We start from the raw sequence: 21637 nt of genomic DNA on the forward strand, positions 1-21637 counted from the left end.
TCAAAACTCTATGGGGATTATATTGTGTTAAATCAAACCCGGCACCACTTGGATATGGAATGTATGAAGGGGATGTGATAAGTAAAAAATTAGGAATCTTCTCATGATCATTCAGCCCAAAGTCTTGAGATCCAGGTCTGGCATTTGGAAAAGGGATTGGGTAGCAAAACCCAGCAGCAACATAAGAATAGGGCTTCCAAGCAAAGTGAGCCCCATCATCTAGCAATGTGATTGAAGGGAGATTCCAAACCTTCAACCCCATCCATTTCATGAGCAAAGGAAGGCCATCTTCAAAGCCAAGGAATTGGAGCTCACCATTAGGACTAGCAACTCTGACCACCCAATTGGTCGCCTTCACATCACCAACATCTTTACCAACATCAACATAATCTTTCGAATGCTTCCATATGAAGGTTTGCAACAATACTACATTAATACTAGACTTAATAATGTGGTATGGTGATCCTTCAAGCTCATCACTACGTAACCTATCAAGCTCAGAATAAAGAGTGCCTAAACACAAAGTACCTAAAGCCAAGGACACACCTTTGCATAATACTACAGCTAAAGGAAAAGTGAAAGGTTTCATGAACTAAACTGGGTCAGAGTTGAACACACACTTGCTCATCCACAAAGCTAAAAATGCAACCCTTCTTGTATCAACATCCTCAGATTCTCTAAACTCAGAAATCCAAAAGGAGAACCTGGCTCTATTACCTCCCCAAGATGCAAAGGTACCTCCAAAAGTCTCCAACAGCTTCCCGGCAATCACAAACTCCTCATTAGATAGCCCTAGCTCTAACGGATTCACATCTCCCATGCTAGGCAACAAGCAAATCATTTCCACATCTTTAAGGGTGACCGTAGTCTCACCCTAAGGAGAAAAGAAAGTATGGGTATCAGGATTCAAGTGGCATACCAGAAAGCAAAGTGCTCTCACTTCTCTGTACATGTTCCATTCACGGTACAAAGCCATAGCTTCAAAAATCTTGGCATCCCTTAAGATCTAACAGAAACCTTCATCGGCAACCTCTTGCTCCACCCAATCGAAGCAACCCATGGTTGTGCCATAAGGACACAAAAATTGAATAGGGGCTAGTAGAAGCTCTTTCTGTTGGAACCGCAGGTCTGTTATACCAAAAGCGGCTGAGACCCATGCTGTCTCATGACTGGGGGCTTCAACCTTCAAAATCCACTTCTTTGGCACACTAGGTGGGCTAACCTCAAGAGCCCCAATTGCTGGAAACAGAGAAGTTGAACAATACCATGGGTCTTGTAGTGGCAACAAGGCCTCTCCTAGCCTAACCTCCGCATCAACACCCCCAACAACTGCCTTAGCCACACCCCCAGCCACAGCCTCACTTCTTGGTACAACCACCCCAACAAAATCAGCATCACCAGAACCCAGCGATTCTTCTCCTTCAGCCATAGCTCACAGAACCAAGGATATTATTTTCTCAAGAACAAAAAAGAGGCAGAAGAACACTCACTGCCACCACGGGAAGCAAAAGAAGATATAGGTCTTTCTCTCATAAAATCAATAATCATAAAATCGAGTTACATTGAAATTCAGTTTTTAAAAAAAATCGAGTTTCAAAATAGGGACACGGTGCTTAATAGTTTCAAAATAGGGACATTGTGCTAAATATTTTAAAAAATAAGGGCAAAAGCCCATTTTCCTCTAGATCCATGCATGTCTCTATGGTGAACTACCATAATAGAAACACAATCATTTTCACTTCACCTTAAATTATTTATTGGATCTAAAAATATACAGAATATCATGTAATTTAAAATTTTAAATAACATTCTACTAAATACGCTTTTAAATTTATTATATTTGATCTAAATAAAGAGGATCCTATCTACAATGGTGTTTCATTTTATACTCCACAATTACAACTTCTCATCCATCCTTTTATATATATAGTCAAAGTTATAAAAAATTTAAAAAAAAAAAAAAAAAAAAAAAAGACAAATGCACTATGGCATACTATTATTTGTTTTTAAATGTAAATAGTGGGAGGGAAGAGGGGGTTCAACCACACACATAATGCACCACACAATCACTTAAACCTCCATGACATATGCTAAAGTTGATTAGTTTTTTTTTTTTTAATAGGAAGAGATGATTAGTTGGTAGAGCATAAAGTGAGGATTTTTATTATGAAACTTTCAAATTACTGGTTGACTATGGAAAGTGAAAGAAAATTGAAGCTTGCAAATTGTACAAAAATGGCGGAAATAACAACAGAACAATGTAAGAGAGAGAGAATTTTCTGTAAAAATACTTCTGTGCATTCAATATGACAAGCTTAACTATACACTGGGATGCACGGACGCGGCTCCGAACCCAGCGCACCCGCGTCCGACGCGGCGGGACACGCCGACGCGGGAGGGACGCCGCAGACCGCGCGTCCGTGCCGCGTCGTGCCACGTGGATTTCCCGACTCGCGCCGACGCGGCTCAAATCGGCGCCGACTCGCGCCGATTCGGCTCCCACGCACGCCGATTCGCGCCGAACCGGACGGATTCGCGCCGATTCGGGCCGAATCGGATTGTATCGGCAGAATATCGGCCGGAAAAAGGAAATCGGCCGGTAGGGGAAAAAAAAAAAAAAAAAAAAAAAAGAAAACCTTCTGGACTGGACTGGATATTCTTACGCTACTGTTGCCGGTGGACTGATTTGCTTCTTCGTGTTCTTCTTTGCATTATCTTCTGAGTTGTTCTCTGTTTTTTCTTTTTCTTTTTTTCTCTGGAAGTCTTCTGTAACGTAACTACTGTTTCTCTTTTTGACAAGTACAAAAACTTTTCTTTGGTTTTTGTCCCTCTCTGACCAAACGTGAGAGCCACATCCTCTCTCTTTTTTTTTTTTTCTTTTTCTTTTTTAATGGAAAGCTACACGTGAGAGCCTCCAACCTTTTTTGTTTTTTTTTTTTTTAAACTTATTATTATCTATTTATTTTATTCTTATTATTTCTATACTATTATTATTATTATTATTATTATTATTATAATATGAGTTTTCTATTATTATTATTATTATTATTATTATTATTATATAAAAAAGCATGCTTAGTAATATATTAAAAAATATTTTTAATAATTTTTTAATCGCCGAGTCCCGCCGCACCCGCACCCACCTTTTTCAAAAATTGCCGAGTCCCGCACCCGTACCCGCACCCGCACCCGAGTCCTAAAACGCACCCGTGCTTCATAGACTATACATTAACCCACATCTCATATATATAGCATAATCACTCTACACTAAGAAACTTCTAGAGGCTAAACTGGTATAACAGACTGACAACCATATTCCACATTATGCTTCGTGAAACTAGGAGTGACAGTTGGAAGGCAGTTGTGGCTCAACTGCTCACTTAGATGCTATAGTTGGAGATTCAGTCCCTTTGTAGAGACAGCCATTCTGGAACGATGACTGAAGAAGAAGACACAGCACCAAAACGACCACGTTTCTCATTAAACCAAGTGACACCGTTTTGTCTAAGTGAAACGGTATCGTATCAGTAACTAGCCGTTATTAAAACTAGCCGTTATCTTCTTCTTCCTCTATTTTCAAAGTCTGTTTCCTCTGGTTGTTTGTGCTTGCTTTCACAAAAAGACCTATCTACTCCGCATAATCAATGCTGCTGTTCAAGATATTCTCTTCTTTGCCATTGCAAAACACAACATCGTAGTTGTGGGAACAGATTTGCAATATCACCTGGACAAACGATCGATGTCTTGCTCGAAGCAAACCAAGCACTAGGTGACTATTACGTGGCTGCTAAAGTATATTCCAGTGCAAATAGAATAACCTACGATATTGCCACCACCACTGCTATTGTACACTACAACCAAAACTACAATGAATCTTCAAGACCTCAATTACCTAATCTTCCTTCCTACAATGACACAAATGCATCAGCTAACTGCACTGGTAGCCTTAGAAGTTTAGCTGATGATAATCATCCTGTTCATGTGCCCTTAAACATAAGCACTCAACTATTGCTTACAGTCTCTGTAAACACATTTCCATGCAGTCCTAATTCATGTCAAGGCCCTAATGGGAGTCACCTTGCCGCAAGCGTGAACAACATAAGCTTTGTGTTGCCATCCATTGACATTTTACAAGCATACTATAATCATATTAGTGGCATCTATGGAGACCAATTTCCAAGTTTTCCACCTTTTATATTTAATTTTACCGCAGAGGATCTCCCATCGGCTCTAGAGACACCAAAAAGGGGCACAGTCGCACAGAAGTGAAAGTTATGTAACTCAACTGTGGAGCTTGTTTTGCAAGGAACGAACTTGTCTGCAGGGACAGAGCATTTTCATGCACATACATGGATATAGTTTTCACGTAGTTGGTTGGGGATTTGGGAATTTTGACAAAGACAAGGACGCATTGCGATATAATCTTGTTGATCCTCCTCTTCAGAATACTATTGCTGTCCCTAAGAATGGCTGGGCTACCATAAGATTCAAAGCAGACAACCCAGGTAAATTGCAAATTATTGATGTTCTTGTTGTTGCCGTTGTTAAGAGTAAAAATCTTATGTCTCACTCATTGTATTCCATTTTATATCCTACAAATCACAAGTCTACCATATCTCTTTTTTCTTTCCATATAAAATGACTGAAACTTTAAAAAAAAAAAAATCAAACAAATTATAGATGTTATTGTTATCGTTGTTTGGAACAATAATCTAATATCTCATTCATTGTGTTCCACTTTATACTTTATTAATTACACCCTATCATGTCTTTTTTCTTTCCTTATAAAATAACCAAAATTTAAAATAAAAAAAAAAAAAAAAAAATTTGATGTCCACTTAACATACTATAATAGTTTATATATAAAGTAGAATATAAAAACTGAGAGAAATAATTTTTATTCAAATGTTAGCTATCAATTAGCTGACATCAGTTTCATTTTATTATAGGAGTGTGGTACATGCACTGCCATATAGAACGTCACCAAAATTGGGGCATGGGCATGACATTCATTGTCAAAAATGGATCTAACCCAGAAGCCCAATTGCTACCTCCACCACCAATCATGCCACCATGTTGAATTAGCAGTGAATTTATATATCCGTGATTTCATTTACCATATATATTCTTGTGATTGTTAGCTTTCATTATCCCTCTTCTTTCTCGATTGGTGTTCAATGAACTTAAGAGGGCGGACATTTCCTATTTGAAGTATGACAGTATTATATTCAATTATGGGTATCGACGGGTTTCTTAGTTGTAATGTTGGTCTTGGCATTTTACAATATATCAGGCATGCCAAAAATTTTTATCAATAAGAAATGACAGTTTTTCTTTTTACTATCTAAATAAAAAGTTCCAGTTACCACCAATTTGTTAGGGTTTGTGCACTATAATCCAATTTATTGGCATGTTACAAATAATTAAAAATTTTAATTATATGAGACTATTTATAAATGAACTAATGGGACATTATTATTGAGATGTGAAAGTTCAAAAACGTGTACAAAACACCTTTGAACGTTTAGACCCCCAAATTACAACTTAACCAATACAAGCAATACGTCAAACAATTAGTGTGCGGAAACTTAACACATGCTATAATACGAAATTGGTTAAAGACTATCTAAGCCATAACAAAATAAAACCACAGCAGATAATAAAAAGGCAAAGATAGAGAGGAAGGAAGATGCAAACACAAAGACAACACGCGATGTGTTATCGAAGAGGAAACCGAAGTCCTCGGCGAAAAACCTCTCCGCCGCCCTCCAAGCGGTAAACAATCCACTAGAAAATACAGTTGGGATACAATGACAGCAATAGACCCTCCAAGCCTAATCTACCCAGTGCACCTAAGCCCTCCAAGCTTCTTGCTCCATCGAGGTTGCGCCGAACCTTTTTCATTTCTAGCTTCCCGGATTCCGCTACTAGACCGTAGCATCAACCAATGAAGATTGGTTCCTTCCTAACTGCTTCCCAGAAATCCAAACAACTGTCTCACAGTGATGATGATGGTGAGAACCAGGTTTGGTATAATGCCTCTCAAGGATTTGACAATGGAGAGGAAGAGAGTAGGGGAATTTGAAGAGACTCTAAGGTATAGATTGTGGGTGAAACAATCTTGTTTTTCTTTAGGGTTTCTCTTTCAAAATTCTCTCTGGAAGCTCTCTTTCAATCGTGGGTAAAAGGGGTATTTATACTGGAGTGGGAGAGGAATGTGAAACGTCAGGTTTTACAAAAACAGGGGTGGCTCGTGGCTTGACCTCGCGGCTTGACTAAGTCGCGAGATCCAGTTACGAGTTAACCATATGGCCAGTTGTCCTGTTTTGTCCTGTAGTGCTCCAGCTAGCATGACTGTTCATCTTCCAACATGCTTGGCATGTGTGCTGCTTCTGGCGGCTTGCAGCCGCGAGTCACCCGCGAGTCCCAGCCGCGAGTCTCTGTTTTCTTGCACACTCTTGAGCAATCTTCACTCTATCTCACTCACTACCCTTACAACAAACCCACCTAAATACAGGGTTACTAAATGCTGAATTACAAGCAAATTTGGCACGGAATAAAGCCAATTAGATGGTTGAATAAATTTAACCTTACAATCTCCCCCTTTGGCTATTCCGTGACAAAACCCTAAAACAGACTCTAGACCTAACATATGAGTTGGGAACAGTTGAACAAAACTCACTCACACCTAACTCTAGAAGCTGTGAAGCACTTGAATCATATGAACACAATACTCCTGAAACACAACAATACACCGTGATCATTGTGAGCAGAAAATTATAAATGCATATGAAACAGGCAATATATGATCAAGCAAAGATGGAGTTAATAAACAAACCATGGCTTGATCAACCAAGTGAACACCACAAGGTAGTGATCACAGTGCTCATTCACACTTGGAATGAACACAAGGACATACAAGTTAACAAGCACAAGGCAAGACACTTGTATGCTCAACACTCAACCAATGCATAACACACAAGGCATATGCATCTAGGAACAATCCTACAAGGGCATAAGAGTGACAGTACATAAACCAAAATGCAGAACATTTAGATTAAAGTACTGATTTCAACATAGCATAAAGGCTGCATTAAGCAAGGTACATACCATAAAGCCTACAAACTATGCATACAACATTAACCCTAAAAGCTTACAAAAGCACATGGGTACAAACACAAAAACATCCTGAATAACAGTTTACAAAACACAATATATCAACTTAAAGAGAAAATAGAAACTGAAGAAGAATGTAAAGACACTCCCCCTTAGGTAATGACAGAGAAAATTGAAACTGAAGAAGAATGTAAAGACACTCCCCCTTAGGTAATGACACTCCCCCTTAGGTAATATCCTCCCTCTCTGATCATGCCTATCACTCCCCCTTTTTGTCATGGAATAGGCTAGTCATCCTCTTCCAGCTTTCTCTGAATTTGATCCAATTGAGTTTGAAAAGAAGTAAACTTCATATCCCATCGAGTGCTTTGATGGTGTAGAGAAGCTGTGAGTCCAGACATCTTTGTATTCAACTCGTGGACAGAGGATACAATGCTAAACTGAGAGTCACTGTGAGATGCAGAATTTTCTGGTTTGGCTCTCTTCCGACTATGTCCAATGCTTGCATTGAATGTACGCATGTTGATTGGACTTGGTTTGGAGATAGGAGATTCATCAGCCGTTGGATAAATTCCCTTGAGCTTCAAGATCCGTGAAATGAGACTGCAGAAAGGAACGCATATCCGAGACTCAGTTCGAAGAACCGTTTTGCGCAGAACATGAAAGATATGAGCACAGATGTCTATTTCCACATCAGAGATTAAATCATGAAGAAACAAAGCACGTCCGAGGTTCATATACCCAGTGCTTGATAAAGGGTACAAATTGTGAAACATCACAATTGTAAGTACTCTCAGTTTTGGAGAAAGAGAGGAAACACTGATGGATTTGCCATTGGGTGAGAACTCCAAGTCTTGACCAAGACTTTCTTTGAGAAGCTCCTCATCAGGACAGAGATCATCATAAACCGGTGAATGTCGGAAAATGGGTCTGTTGATGTGAAGAATTTCTGCCAGATATGTAGGAGAGACAGAAAAGCTCTTTTTCCGAACCCAGCACTTAAGTTCATCTCCTTCCACAATTGCGTTAGCATAAAATTCTTTTACCAACTCTTCATACGCGTCATCCGGATCAGAGAGAAGGTAATTCCAATCCTTGTGAGCAAACCATTTCGGAATGTCAGTGTCATGAAGTGAGGACTGATCCAAAGCTCTTTCTAGTAATGGTTTGGCATGTAGAAAGAAATTCTCATAAGTCTGATAGGCTGCATATGATCTGAACTTGTTAGGATCGAATCTCTTTGATGAAGAGCGAGTCCCTTTTGGTTGAGGTGGGTAATCATCAACATCAATTACTGGTTCCTTCCCTTTGGAACTTCCTCCTTTCACAACAGCTTTCTTGAATGGTGACATGACCAGTCTGCATTATGAACAAGGGAAATGATAGAACACAATCCAACAGACTATATTAGCAGTGGGTTAGTGGAAATTTAGGGACAATGAAGAAACCCTAATAGCTGGATGAAAATGGTCAGAAAATAGCAATGAGGGACACAAATGGCCCAAATTGAACTACACAGTAGAGAGAGTCCAAATAGAACCACATAATCAGCTGAAAAAGGACCCACATTCAACAACACATCAACAGGATACCACACAGGATCATAGTGAAACACGACATCAACAGCAGATCAGACAAAAATAGCTAACCCTAGCTAAGCACATGATGAAGAACACAACCACCAAAATAAACTAGCTCAAAAACAGAAACACAAGCTTCCATAAGCTAAGCATGGACAAAGAGTAATAGTTGAGCTAAAAACCCATCACAAAATCACAATCAAATGTGAATAATCCAGAGGGAAAACCATAACAACAAGTAAAATAGAGTTCAAGACAAAAAAACCATACCTGTTAGTCGACGATTTTGAGCTGAAAAGAGGCAAATAATGGAGATCGAAAATGGAGGCACGGTGTGAATGGGTAAGAGCAGATGAGAAAGACAATGAATAGTCACAAAAAGATCGAGGGAAAAACAAAAAGTTTAAAAACTGCCCCTGTATGTCCAAAACACGCAATTTTCGCGACTGAAACGAGTCGCCAGATCAAGCCGCCAAAACACTCAAGGAAAAAAATTTGAAAATTTTTTCTAAGTGTTTTTCGCGACTGGAAGGTCTACCCTCGAGTGAGTCGCGAGCTGAGCCGCGAAAATCTCTGAGTGAACCTCGCGACTGGACCTTCCACTCACGAACAAGTCGCCAAAAATGACCAGCGAAGATGCGACTGAGGCTCGCGACTTGACATACCCGCGACTGAGCCGCCAAAACAGGGCAAAATTGGATTTTTGAAATTTTCAGATTTTTCAAACAAAAGACTTTCCAAAAATACCTAAAACACTCAAAAATCTTTTTGTGCTTGAATTAACAAAGATTGAGCATGTGAAAACACATTTCATCAAGTACAATCATACAAATGAATATGGCATTTATTGAACATAAACTTGTGTGTTGTGTGTGGATATCAACAATGAGATAGTCCTTCGTCTAATGTGAAGCTTCAATGATCAATTCAACCAAGGCATACACAATTAGCACTAGATCATGTGACCCATCTCAATTATAGAAATATGTATATATGACCTCCCACGCAACTTGATAACATAACTTGGAGCTTATCATTTGACTCCACTTTCAATCATAACATTTGATCTTTTTGATCCTTTGAGGCAGTCGTCTCTCATTGTGAGAGTGATATATGACATTTCACTTTAAAGAACAGGCCTTTGGCCTTTTCGAATAAACATTCACTTTAATAAAAGGTCGCTTACCCTTTTTCCTAGTCAAATACTAGAATGTGTGACAGGCTTTTGCAGCTCAATATCTCTTTTCATTTGGAGATTTACATTTGGTGAGCTCTTTAGCAAAACAAAAATAAAGAGTGGGAAGATATATAGACACAAGTCTATGCATGTCTCAAGATCAACAAAACCATTCACTAATCATTCATGACAAGTTTGAAGATCTATTTACAACAATCACAAAGATTTCAAGATTTCTCCCACAGAGATATGAGTGCAAAGAAACAAGCAATGCTCGAAAATGCACAAAGCCATTAGCACAAAGGTACAAGGCAAAACAAGTTTTGAAACAAAAACTCAACAATGTCAATCAAGCTTTCTGATTTTCTAATTTTTATGTGATTTTTGGAGTTTTGACACAAAAGAAGAAAATGATTGAACAAACATAAAAAGAAACAACAGTATTCACAAATGGACAAACAAACAATAAACATGTTGCACAAAGAGCTAATCAAAGAGGTGTGAGCCCCAACACAAACAGACTTATCATATTATAAATATATGAAGCACACAACACACAAGAGAGTCAAGGAATTGTACCAACACCAATGGTCTTACGGAGTGATTCAAACTGTGGACCATCGAGAGGCTTGGTGAAGATATCCGCCTTTTGATTGTCGGTGTGTATGAACTCAAGACACACAACTCTTTCCTCTACCAAATCCCGAATGAAATGGTAACGTATCTCTATGTGTTTGGATTTTGAATGCTGGACAGGATTTTTGGAAAGATTGATGGCACTGGTGTTGTCACAGAAGACACACATCGTTTCTTGAGGAATTCCATAGTCATGAAGTAATTTCTTCATCCAAAGAAGCTGAGTGCAGCAACTTCCAGCAGCGATGTATTCTGCTTCTGCAGTAGATAGAGACACTGAATTCTGCTTCTTGCTCATCCACGAGACAAGATTGTTACCAAGATAAAAACAGCCGCCTGAAGTGCTTTTCCGATCATCTACACTGCCAGCCCAGTCAGCATCTGAATACCCAGCAAGACAAGCATTTGAGTCTTTTGAATACCACAGACCATAGTTTGCAGTACCATTCACATATCGAATGATTCGCTTAGCAGCAATCAGATGAGATTCCTTCGGATTAGCTTGGTACCTGGCACAAACGCCCACACTGAAAGCAATGTCCGGTCTACTGGCTGTAAGGTAGAGCAAACTCCCTATGATGCTCCTATACAATGTAGGACTTACTTCAACTCCCGACGAATCCACATTCAGTTTAGTGGAAGAGCTCATGGGAGTGGAGACATGTTTTTTGGAGTCTAGTCCAAACTTCTTGACAAAGTTTCTGGCATACTTCTCTTGAGATACAAATATACCCTCCTTCTGTTGTTTGACTTGAAGACCCAAGAAGAATGTGAGCTCCCCCACCATACTCATCTCAAACTCCTTCTTCATCTCCTCAGAAAATTCAGTAGCACGATCTTCGATAGTTGCCCCAAACACTATGTCATCAACATAGACTTGTGCCACAAGGAGATAATCTTCATCATTTTTGACAAACAGAGTTCGATCGGCATACCCTCTCTTGAAACCTCTATCTAGAAGATAATGTGTAAGACGATCGTACCAGGCTCTAGGCGCTTGTTTTAAGCCATAAAGGGCTTTCTTCAATCTTAATACATGATCTGGAAAATGAGGATCCTCAAATCCTTTTGGTTGCTCAACAAATACTTCTTCATTTAGATATCCATTCAGAAATGCGCACTTTACATCCATTTGATAAATTTTGAAATTCAAAGTGCACGCAATGGACATGAGGATTCGAATGGATTCGAGTCTTGCCACCGGAGCGAATGATTCATCAAAATCCACTCCTTCTACTTGAGTGTATCCTTAAGCTACTAACCGAGATTTGTTTGGAATTATCTCTCCATCTTCATCAGTTTTGTTTTTAAAAATCCACTTTGTGCCTATAACATGAACATTCTCAGTCCGTGGAGCAAGTTCCCACACATCATTCCTCACAAACTGATTCAGCTCTTCATGCATTGACTCAACCCAATTCTCATCTTGAAGAGCCTCTTCAACCCTTTTTGGTTCAAACTGTGCAAGATAACAGTGATATGTTACATGATTGGCTAGCAGAATGTTTCCTTTCCTGAGGCGAAGACCGTCATCAAGAGATCCTATGATATTACTTTCCGGATGATTCTTGATAACTCTTGAAGATGGCCTTTTTGAAGTGGAGACTTCATCACTACGAGAGATAGAAGGATGAACTTCAGGAGGAGTAAGAGGACTTGATGTTCTAGACATCGATCTCGTTTCCATTCTTGGGTTGATGGGAGTCGATTCTACTTCTGGTATAGGTTCTTTACCTTCTATATCCAAAGCTTCTACCTCAACATCGAGCTCTTTGGTGCTTGGCCCTTCTACATCATCAATCATTTCCACCTTAGGTAAGGCATCATCAATCTTGACATTTATGGACTCCATCACAGTCTTTGTTCTCTTGTTAAACACTCTATACGCTCAACTTGTAGTAGAGTAGCCAAGAAAAATACCCTCATCACTTCTCGCATCAAACTTCCCAAGATTCTCTCGATCATTTAGGATATAGCATTTACTTCCAAACACCCGGAAATACTTCACCTTAGGCTTCTTCCCATTCCATATCTCATAGGCAGTTTTCTTTGTACCAACTCGAAAGAAAATCCTATTGCCAATGTGACACGAGGTGTTGACAGCTTCTCCCCAAAATTTTTGAGGTATTTGCTTGTTAAGCAACATGACTCTTGCCATCTCCTGAATCACACGATTTTTTCTCTCTACCACTCCATTTTGTTGTGGAGTTTTGGGAGCTGAAAAATCTCTTTTAATTCCATTCTTCTCACAGAAGGACTCGAATCTTGCATTCTCAAATTCCCTCCCATGATCACTTCTAACTTTGGCTATCGGAATCCCTTTTTCGTTTTGTAGTTTCTTGCACAGAATCTCCAACCTCTCACAAGCTTCTGATTTTTCTCTAAGGAATTCAACCCAAGTGTATCTTGAGTAGTCATCCACAATGACCATAATGTATCTCTTCCCCCCTAGGCTTTCAGTTCTGGTAGGCCCCATTAGATCAACATGAAGTAACTCTAAGCACCGAGAGGTGGCTATCACATTCACCTTGTGATGACTTGCCTTAGTTTGCTTCCCCATTTGACATGCACCACAAACGGTCTTCTTCACTTTTCCAAATTTAGGAAGTCCCTCGACTGCTTCAAGTTTGGAGACTTTTGCTACTTGTTTGAAGTTGGCATGCCTAAATCTGTGATGCCACAGCTCCAACATATCCACACGAGCACTTCTACACGATATGGGTGTCGTGGGAACTATTCCATAACAGTTATCTGTAGTCTGATTTCCTTCCAAAACCTAAATCCCCTCTTCATTGATGATCAAACATCCCTTCTTAGAGAATTGTACCAGGAAATCATCATCTCAAATTTGAGTGATGCTCAGCAAATTTGCCTTCAGCCCTTTTATGTACAGCACATCTTTCAATAGAGGCAAACCAGGTATCTCAATGGTTCCTTTGCCTAGAACTTGAGCATGACTTCCATCACCAAAGGTCACATAGTCACCAACCTTTTCTTTGAGTGTCTTAAACAGTGACTTATCCCCTGTCATATGGCGAGAACACCCACTGTCAAGATACCACAAACACGCATTAAACACCTTGACCTTCAAATAGGTTCACATGTGACAGACATTCTTGACCTTCAAACACAAACTCATCATCAGTTTTCATGCTTCTTTCAGATTGATTTTTCATTTTCAGATTCTCAATCATCTTACACAACATTCTATTCTTTCTTTTATATTTCTTAATCAATGATTTAGATTCAGATATGCTACTGTGTAAGACATGATTCTGATTTTCAAGATATTCCAGCATGTGAACAAATAATCTAGCATGTTTCTTAGTTTTTAACAACTCTACAAGATCATCAGTAAGACACCTTTCAGACATATGCATAGAGTCATTTTCACAAACACTTAAGCTACAATTCAGCATGGTATATTCCAAAACAACAATCACAACACAGGGGTCTAGGATCACACTTAGGTAATAAAACCACAACAAGTGTACCCGCTCTGATACCAATTGAAAGTTCAAAAACGTGTACAAAACACCTTTGAACGTTTAGACCCCCAAATTACAACTTAACCAATACAAGCAATACGTCAAACAACTAGTGTGCGGAAACTTAACACATGCTATAATACGAAATTGGTTAAAGACTATCTAAGCCATAACAAAATAAAACCACAGCAGATAATAAAAAGGCAAAGATAGAGAGGAAGGAAGATGCAAACACAAAAACAACACGCGATGTGTTATCGAAGAGGAAACCGAAGTCCTCGGCGAAAAACCTCTCCGCCGCCCTCCAAGCGGTAAAAAATCCACTAGAAAATACAGTTGGGATACAAGGACAGCAATAGACCCTCCAAGCCTAATCTACCCAGTGCACCTAAGCCCTCCAAGCTTCTTGCTCCAACGAGGTTGCGCCGAACCTTTTTCTTTTCTAGCTTCCCGAATTCCGCTACTAGACCGTAGCATCAACCAATGAAGATTGGTTCCTTCCTAACTGCTTCCCAGAAATCCAAACAACTGTCTCACAGTGATGATGATGGTGAGACCCAGGTTTGGTATAATGCCTCTCAAGGATTTGACAATGGAGAGGAAGAGAGTAGGGGAATTTGAAGAGACTCTAAGGTATAGATTGTGGGTGAAACAATCTTGTTTTTCTTTAGGGTTTCTCTTTCAAAATTCTCTCTGGAAGCTCTCTTTCAATCGTGGGTAAAAGGGGTATTTATACTGGAGTGGGAGAGGAATGTGAAACGTCAGGTTTTACAAAAACAGGGGTGGCTCGCGGCTTGACCTCGCGGCTTGACTAAGTCACGAGATCCAGTCGCGAGTTAACCGTATGGCCAGTTGTCCTATTTTGTCCTGTAGTGCTCCAGCTAGCATGAATGTTCATCTTCCAGCATGCTTGGCACGTGTGCTGCTTCTGGCGGCTTGCAGCCGCGAGTCACCCGCGAGTCCCAGCCACGAGTCTCTATTTTCTTGCACACTCTTGAGCAATCTTCACTCTATCTCACTCACTACCCTTACAACAAACCCACCTAAATACAGGGTTACTAAATTCTGAATTACAAGCAAATTTGGCACGGAATAAAGCCAATTAGATGGTTGAATAAATTCAACCTTACAAGATGCATTGTATGTGATTTAGTTACAGAAGATATAAATCACAAGTTTCTTATAAACTCAAAATATAATTCGTAGTTAGTGATGAAATTAGGCGTTTTATCTATGAAGACTATGACTCATCAACTAAGATGGTTTGTCTTGATCATGGAAGTAAAGACTTCTAGTTGATGTGTTAATATGTCTTAAGTATGTAAGACATTGAACTGGACCGCTGTGAGATTAATTATTCAATTAACAATTGTCACTTGAATAATTAATCTCACGACTTCTAATTTCGTAGACTCTCAATCCTAAAAGGATAGTGAACCCGATCGTGAAATCTAGGTTACTTTGATATATCAAAAGTGAGATCTAGTTTAACAGTCAAAACATCAGTATGTTGAGTAACCACACATAGTGTTGAGGGAACACATATTCTCAAGATGGAATCCATAATCTTTTTCTATAGAGACACAAAATATTCCCTTTAGATAAGTTTAATGGAAACTAATTATTCAGGGCTAGTCACTTTAGTAAAGAGTTACTAAAGTTTATATTTATGAAGTTACCCTTAAGATAAGTTTAATTGAAATTGGTTATTCAGGGCTAGCCACTTTAGTAAAGAGTTACTAAAGTTTATATTTATGAAATTAGATTTCATAAATATGAATAACTAAAAGATTAAACTAGATACTTAAGGAATAAAATAGTTGTTTACAAAGTGACAGTTTATTATGACTTTGTTCGCTGTGGATATTTCATGGAAGGGTCAAATGATATCATATTAGAGTTTTCGGATATAATTTATTATTAAGGCCTAGATTGCAATTATATTTCCATAGTAGTATTTGTTAAATTATTAATGGTAACTTTGGGCTTGTCAAGAGTTGATAGATAAGTTTGAGGCCCATTGGAGGTAGAGCCTTATTAGTCCCTTTGGTCCCATCTCAAGCCATACACTTAAGCCTAATTGGGTTAGCCCAAAAGACTAACCCAATTAGATAATCAGTTATTTATTTAATAAGAGTTATTAAATAAAATAAGTGTCAAGGCAGTTATAACGTGCGTATGATTAAATTTTGGGCTAACCCAATTAGATAATCAGTTATTTATTTAATAAGAGTTATTAAATAAAATAACTGTCAAGACAGTTAAAATGTACGTATGATTATAAGGTTTTTCTCTACAGAATCTTGGAAATACACTTATCCAAAAAGGAAAATTAACATACGTAAGAACTGATTGAGAGACCACTTATCTTGGGCATCATGTGGAATTGGGATGAAGATTGATGGTATTCTCAAGTCTTGTTTTTGAATTTTATTACACCAAGGTACGCTTTCTTTTCTTTGTTCTAGAATTCAAGGTTACATATTATCTATCATGAATGAAGTAGATTCTTGTGTTGCTTTCGCTGTGGGTTTTGTGTGAGATGCAAAATCAATTTTTTTTTTCTAACAATTGGTATCAAAGCCAAATTCATGATATCATGCTTGTATAAGTATAACATGTGATTAAGCTTTAGAATTAAAGAAAATTGTTTTTTCTTGGTGTTTGAAAATTCAGCAGTAATTTTTCTACATAATTTTGTTTTAGAATTATTGTTCAATAAACCTATGTGCTGAGATTGATATATGTGAACGGTTTTTAGACCCCTTAAACAATTGATTAAACCTAGGTAATTAGCCAAGTTGTTACTTAGTCCAATTAAACAAGTCTAGGTTATCACAATAATAAGATCAAATCATGCAAAGCAGTGGAAAATAAATAACACACGATATGATCACCCAAGAAACCAAACCGGTAAAAACCTAGGGAGGATTTGACCTAGCTATCCTCAAGGTAAACTTGAATCCACTATCAAAAAGAATCGAAGTTCATACAAAAGGACCTACAAGCACCCCCGCTTAACTTCCTAATGCTACCAACCAGTAGAACTTACTGACATGACCACATGCAAGCTCTGAATCCACGGACTCCTTCTTTCTTTGGATTCCCACCAGCTACAAGCACCCCCGCTTGTGTATTCTTTAAGCTTTAATGGCAGCAACTGTTTTGATCATCAAGGTGTAGAGAATATCTCCTCCTTGAAAACCCTAAAGTTTGTATAAAGGAAAGCTCCTCTAGATCTCACAAGAGATTTACACAAACCGCAATATGAGCAACACTAAAACGTGGCTAGGGTTTGCCTTTTATACTTAGGACAAATAAGAAACCCTAAAAACGTTTTAAAACAACTAGGGCTGAGTTGGAAAATTCTGCAGAAAAGCAATCTGCCCGACGTTCGATCGGTCGAGCCTAAGCTTCGATCGATCGAGCCAGGCCGAAAGCCACAGTGCTTTCTGCTTTACACTCGATTCCAACTTTACATCGACATACAACTTTGAGATAGCTTTAAACACTTCTAAACACATTGTTTTGATCATGGTTTGCCAACAATACAAATTAGAGTTCTAAATACATAAAGTCCTATACTTTAGAACCTAACAAACTCCCCCTTTGGTAATCCGTGACAAAACATAACTTAGAAGCTCAAAGTTTACAAAATGAAAAGCCCTTTACAAAATAATGCTCATAAAAAAAAATTCAATCCTAACTACTATCCATCAGTTGCAAGTGTAGACAGCAGCTCAATTGAATCAACCTGTATATTTCCTGAAACACTAAACAAAATGCATAACCGCATGTGTGGAAATAATACAAGTAAACAAAATAACTTCTTGATTTCAAACAACACACAAATAAAGACATATATCAATGAATAACTCATAAATATAAATCAATAAGCAGTTCAAAAACATAAAACTCCCCCTAACATGAATATCCCATCAAAAACAAGGTAAGAGCTAAAAATGTTAAGTACACAGTGAAGCACCTAGATACAATCTAAAACTCCACAAACTCCAACCAAAAACAAAAAGTCTCCCCCTGAAAGCAAAAACTCTACAAGTACTCCCCCTTTTTGTGACGGAATGCCAAAGGGCAAACAAGATATCCATCATCAAAAGGGAGGCGGTCTAAACTGCGCCAACTCCGCACGCAAGACATGGATCTCATCAAGCACGTCCACCAAAATCTGTCCTTGAGCCACCTGAACGGTCAAGACATGATCCAACGTGCGACGAATGTCTGAATCATCCGTAGCAGTCGGTGGAGGAACAGCAGCATCAGCATCAACAGCAGCACCTGAAGTCTCAGCAACAGCTGTACCTGTAGAAGAGGGAGGAGGGGGAACACTACTAGATGACGCACCTCTAGGACGAGAAGGAGGAACTCTCAATTGAGCAGCCCTCTGACGAAGAAAGGTAGCACCTATAGGAGCTATCACATGAACAGGCTCACCTGACGGAAAACCATCTAGACCTAAATAGAGCAGAATCCTATGAATGAAAATAGGATGAATCAGCACATGCCCTACGGCAGAACTCCTATGAACCTCGTTCAAAGAACGAAGGAACAAGTGAGGAAAACTGATAGACGCTCCAGAAGCAAAGGCGTACAAAAACACACATCACTCTAAAAGGATGGTGTGGAAGTGAGAGATAGGCCACAAGGAATGACACGCAATCCTAAAGAAGAGATAGGCAGTCTCGGTAAGCTCAACGGACGTGATCCGAGGATCAAAACCCCACTGGATAGAAGACCCAATGATGTAAAACATGACAACATCTAAAGAGGGTGACTCGTCATAGGGATAGACAGCATCCCGAACAACCGGCACCCCAAGAGCCTCAGCCACCACCCGAGGGGTAATGGTGAACTCTACACCTCGTATCCAACTCCTAACAAGGGTGTTGGAATCATAGATGTGGCAAGAGAGATTCAAGTAGAACTCTCTAATCAGGGCGGTTGGAGGTGGATGATCTATCGCTACGAGAGGCAACCAACCCCTAGACTCAAAATTGGCCCTAATGGCCGGATCAAGTGCATCTAACACAACAGCTCACTCAAACCAGATCTTACGCCTACAGTTCAAGGGGTCATAGGCTTCTCTACACTTATCATTCTTAAACAACTCTACTCTAGGTGGAGACTCAGAGGAAGTGGAAGTGGTCCTATTAGCTCTAGTTTTCCTAGGCATGGTGCTAAGATAAGGATCAAAACACAGAGCGAAAGAACAAAAACCACAAAACCAAATCCAAAGGCAGACTGCAAGTTAGCACAAAAACAAAAAATAGAATCAAAATCTATATGATGCATGAACAAGTTTAAATGTCATGATGCATGTGCTAATGCAGTGAATTAAGTTAAAAAGGTTCAAATTACAAAATTGGCTTGCACATAAAGGTTTTTAACACAAAAACCCCAAAATAAAGAAACCACTTGATCAATTTTTAGAAAACATTGACGAATTGATCATTACACATGATAGAATAACAACAATAATGACCAATTACATCAATTGGAGAAGCCAATTTCATCAATTTAAGCCAATTTGACAAAATCCCCAATTTGGATCAAATTCAAAACCCTAGAATTTTCAATTTTTCAAAAACCACCAAATTAATCAAATTAAACTATAGGGAACATCAATATAACATCATGGCACAAAAACCCATTGGTCAATTACACAAGAATAGTCTTGAATCATCAAAAACCCCAATAATTTTCAAGATGCCGAAAATAGCCATGAGGATGCATGAAAAATGCATGAAAACAAGAAATAAACTTGAAAAAGAAGGGCAAAAGGGTCTTACCGGCTTCTAAGGACAAAAACCTTGCAAAAATCTTGAAGGAAAACGACAAAAATTGATGGTGGAGCCAAGAGCCAATGCGGAGAGAGAGAAAAGCTTGAAAAAGTTTGAATAGTTACTTTGAAAAAGTCCTATTCTGCTTTTTAAAAAACCAGATACACGAGTTTCGATCGGTCGAAAAAAACTCGAAACAGACAGAGGCTCCCTCTCTTAAAAATTTTAAAATTTTAAAAATTTCGATCGGTCGAAAAACAGACTGGACCGATCGAATCAGGCAGAGGCTTACCATATTTTTCAAGAAAAACACAATTTTTGACAAACAAGTTGATTTAACTCAAGGCATTGAAATTCAAGAACAAAAATGCATGAGTATGAGATGATATGATTTTCCAAACAAGAATTTTAAGCCCAATATTCCCAAAAACAAAATTTTGCATTCTCCACAAATTTTCAAGCAACAAATTTAGTTTGCACATAATTCAAAGTGATTGCAAAAACTTGGTTGGTCAGTCCATAAACACACATAATAACGTGTACAATGTTTAGCAAAGAGTAACTCGTGTAGTGTGTGCGACTAGCAAAAACATGAGATACATGTGAGGTGATATGTGAATAGTAATCAATCACAAAGTCTACAAAATTCATCACAAGGAATTTAAAAGAGACTATCACCTAAAGAGTTACATCATATAACTCTCACATCTCCTAGATCATAAGCTCGCAATCATGTAAGTTTCTTGTATTTATGCCTCATAATATACATTCCAATTTTAAGTTTATGTGAATTTGGCATCAAGCCTAATAGTACACACCAATTAGATTTTAAGAATTAAGCACTTTTACCGAGGCTTCACCTTATGTTCTTTTTGTGCATGTGCTACACTTTCTCGAACACAAAATCTTATGATATGCACTAAGGTGTTCATGATTGGCTAGTGAACAGTGGTGAGATAGTTATTTATGCCTTTCTCTATAAGTTCAAGTCCAACATTTAAAAACAAGTGACTTCAAGATTAAGACATAGTAATCAAAAACCATACACATCTTTCCCACATAACATGCACTACAAATCTTCAACTAGTAGAGTGCAATAAATAAGCTCATCAAAGCTAAACAAAGTACAAAAAACATGTTATGTGAAAATAAATTGACCAACCTTGTTCTTAAAAACCAAGAAGAATAGTGCAAAAACAAAATGTGCTTCCTTTTTCCCTTTTTTTTTTATTAAAAATTTTAAAAAAAAAAAAAAAAAAAACACCTAGAATGAAATGCATGAATGTTATGCTATGCAAATCCTAGAGACAACAAAAAAAAAAAAAACAAAACCAAAGAACAATGGTCATAAAGGGTAGAGCAATGAAGCACAAGGACCATGTCAGAAAGACTCAGTTAGGACGAGTCTTTTGCATCCAAAACTTTTTAGATGCACTACGAGCATTGGAGTTCTTATTCACTTGAGAATGATTTCCAACTCCAAAATTAGAATAAAGGTTTAAAGCCTTTACCAAATCACCAATAAGTACCATAGGATCAAGTGCTTGAGGCACAGGTACTTTTGGTTTGTTTGCTCTCTTTGCAGCTTGCAGCTTGTAGCAATTTGGACGTATGTGTCCAGTTTTTCCACAAAAATGACAAACCCATGCAGGTTTATCATGTGTCTTGTCCTTAGATAGGGTAGGCTTCTTAGGTTTAGATTCTTTCAGATCAACTCTAATCTTCCTAGATGATGAACCTTCTAAGGGTTTAGCAACCTCACTCACAAGGGGTTTAACAGTTTCACTCACTATCTCACTAAGGTTCAGAAGAAGAAGATGAAGGAACAAACTTAGTGGAATG

The 21637-nt window shown here is 38.5% G+C and overlaps 1 pseudogene; it reads left to right on the top strand.

Moving 5' to 3' along the window:
* Nucleotides 1-1985: 1985 nt before the first annotated feature.
* Nucleotides 1986-5080, top strand: LOC126698463 (laccase-15-like; annotated as a pseudogene).
* Nucleotides 5081-21637: the final 16557 nt, after the last annotated feature.

The sequence above is a fragment of the Quercus robur genome, chromosome 2, assembly GCF_932294415.1.
Source record: "Quercus robur chromosome 2, dhQueRobu3.1, whole genome shotgun sequence".
NCBI classification, from domain to species: Eukaryota; Viridiplantae; Streptophyta; class Magnoliopsida; order Fagales; family Fagaceae; genus Quercus; species Quercus robur.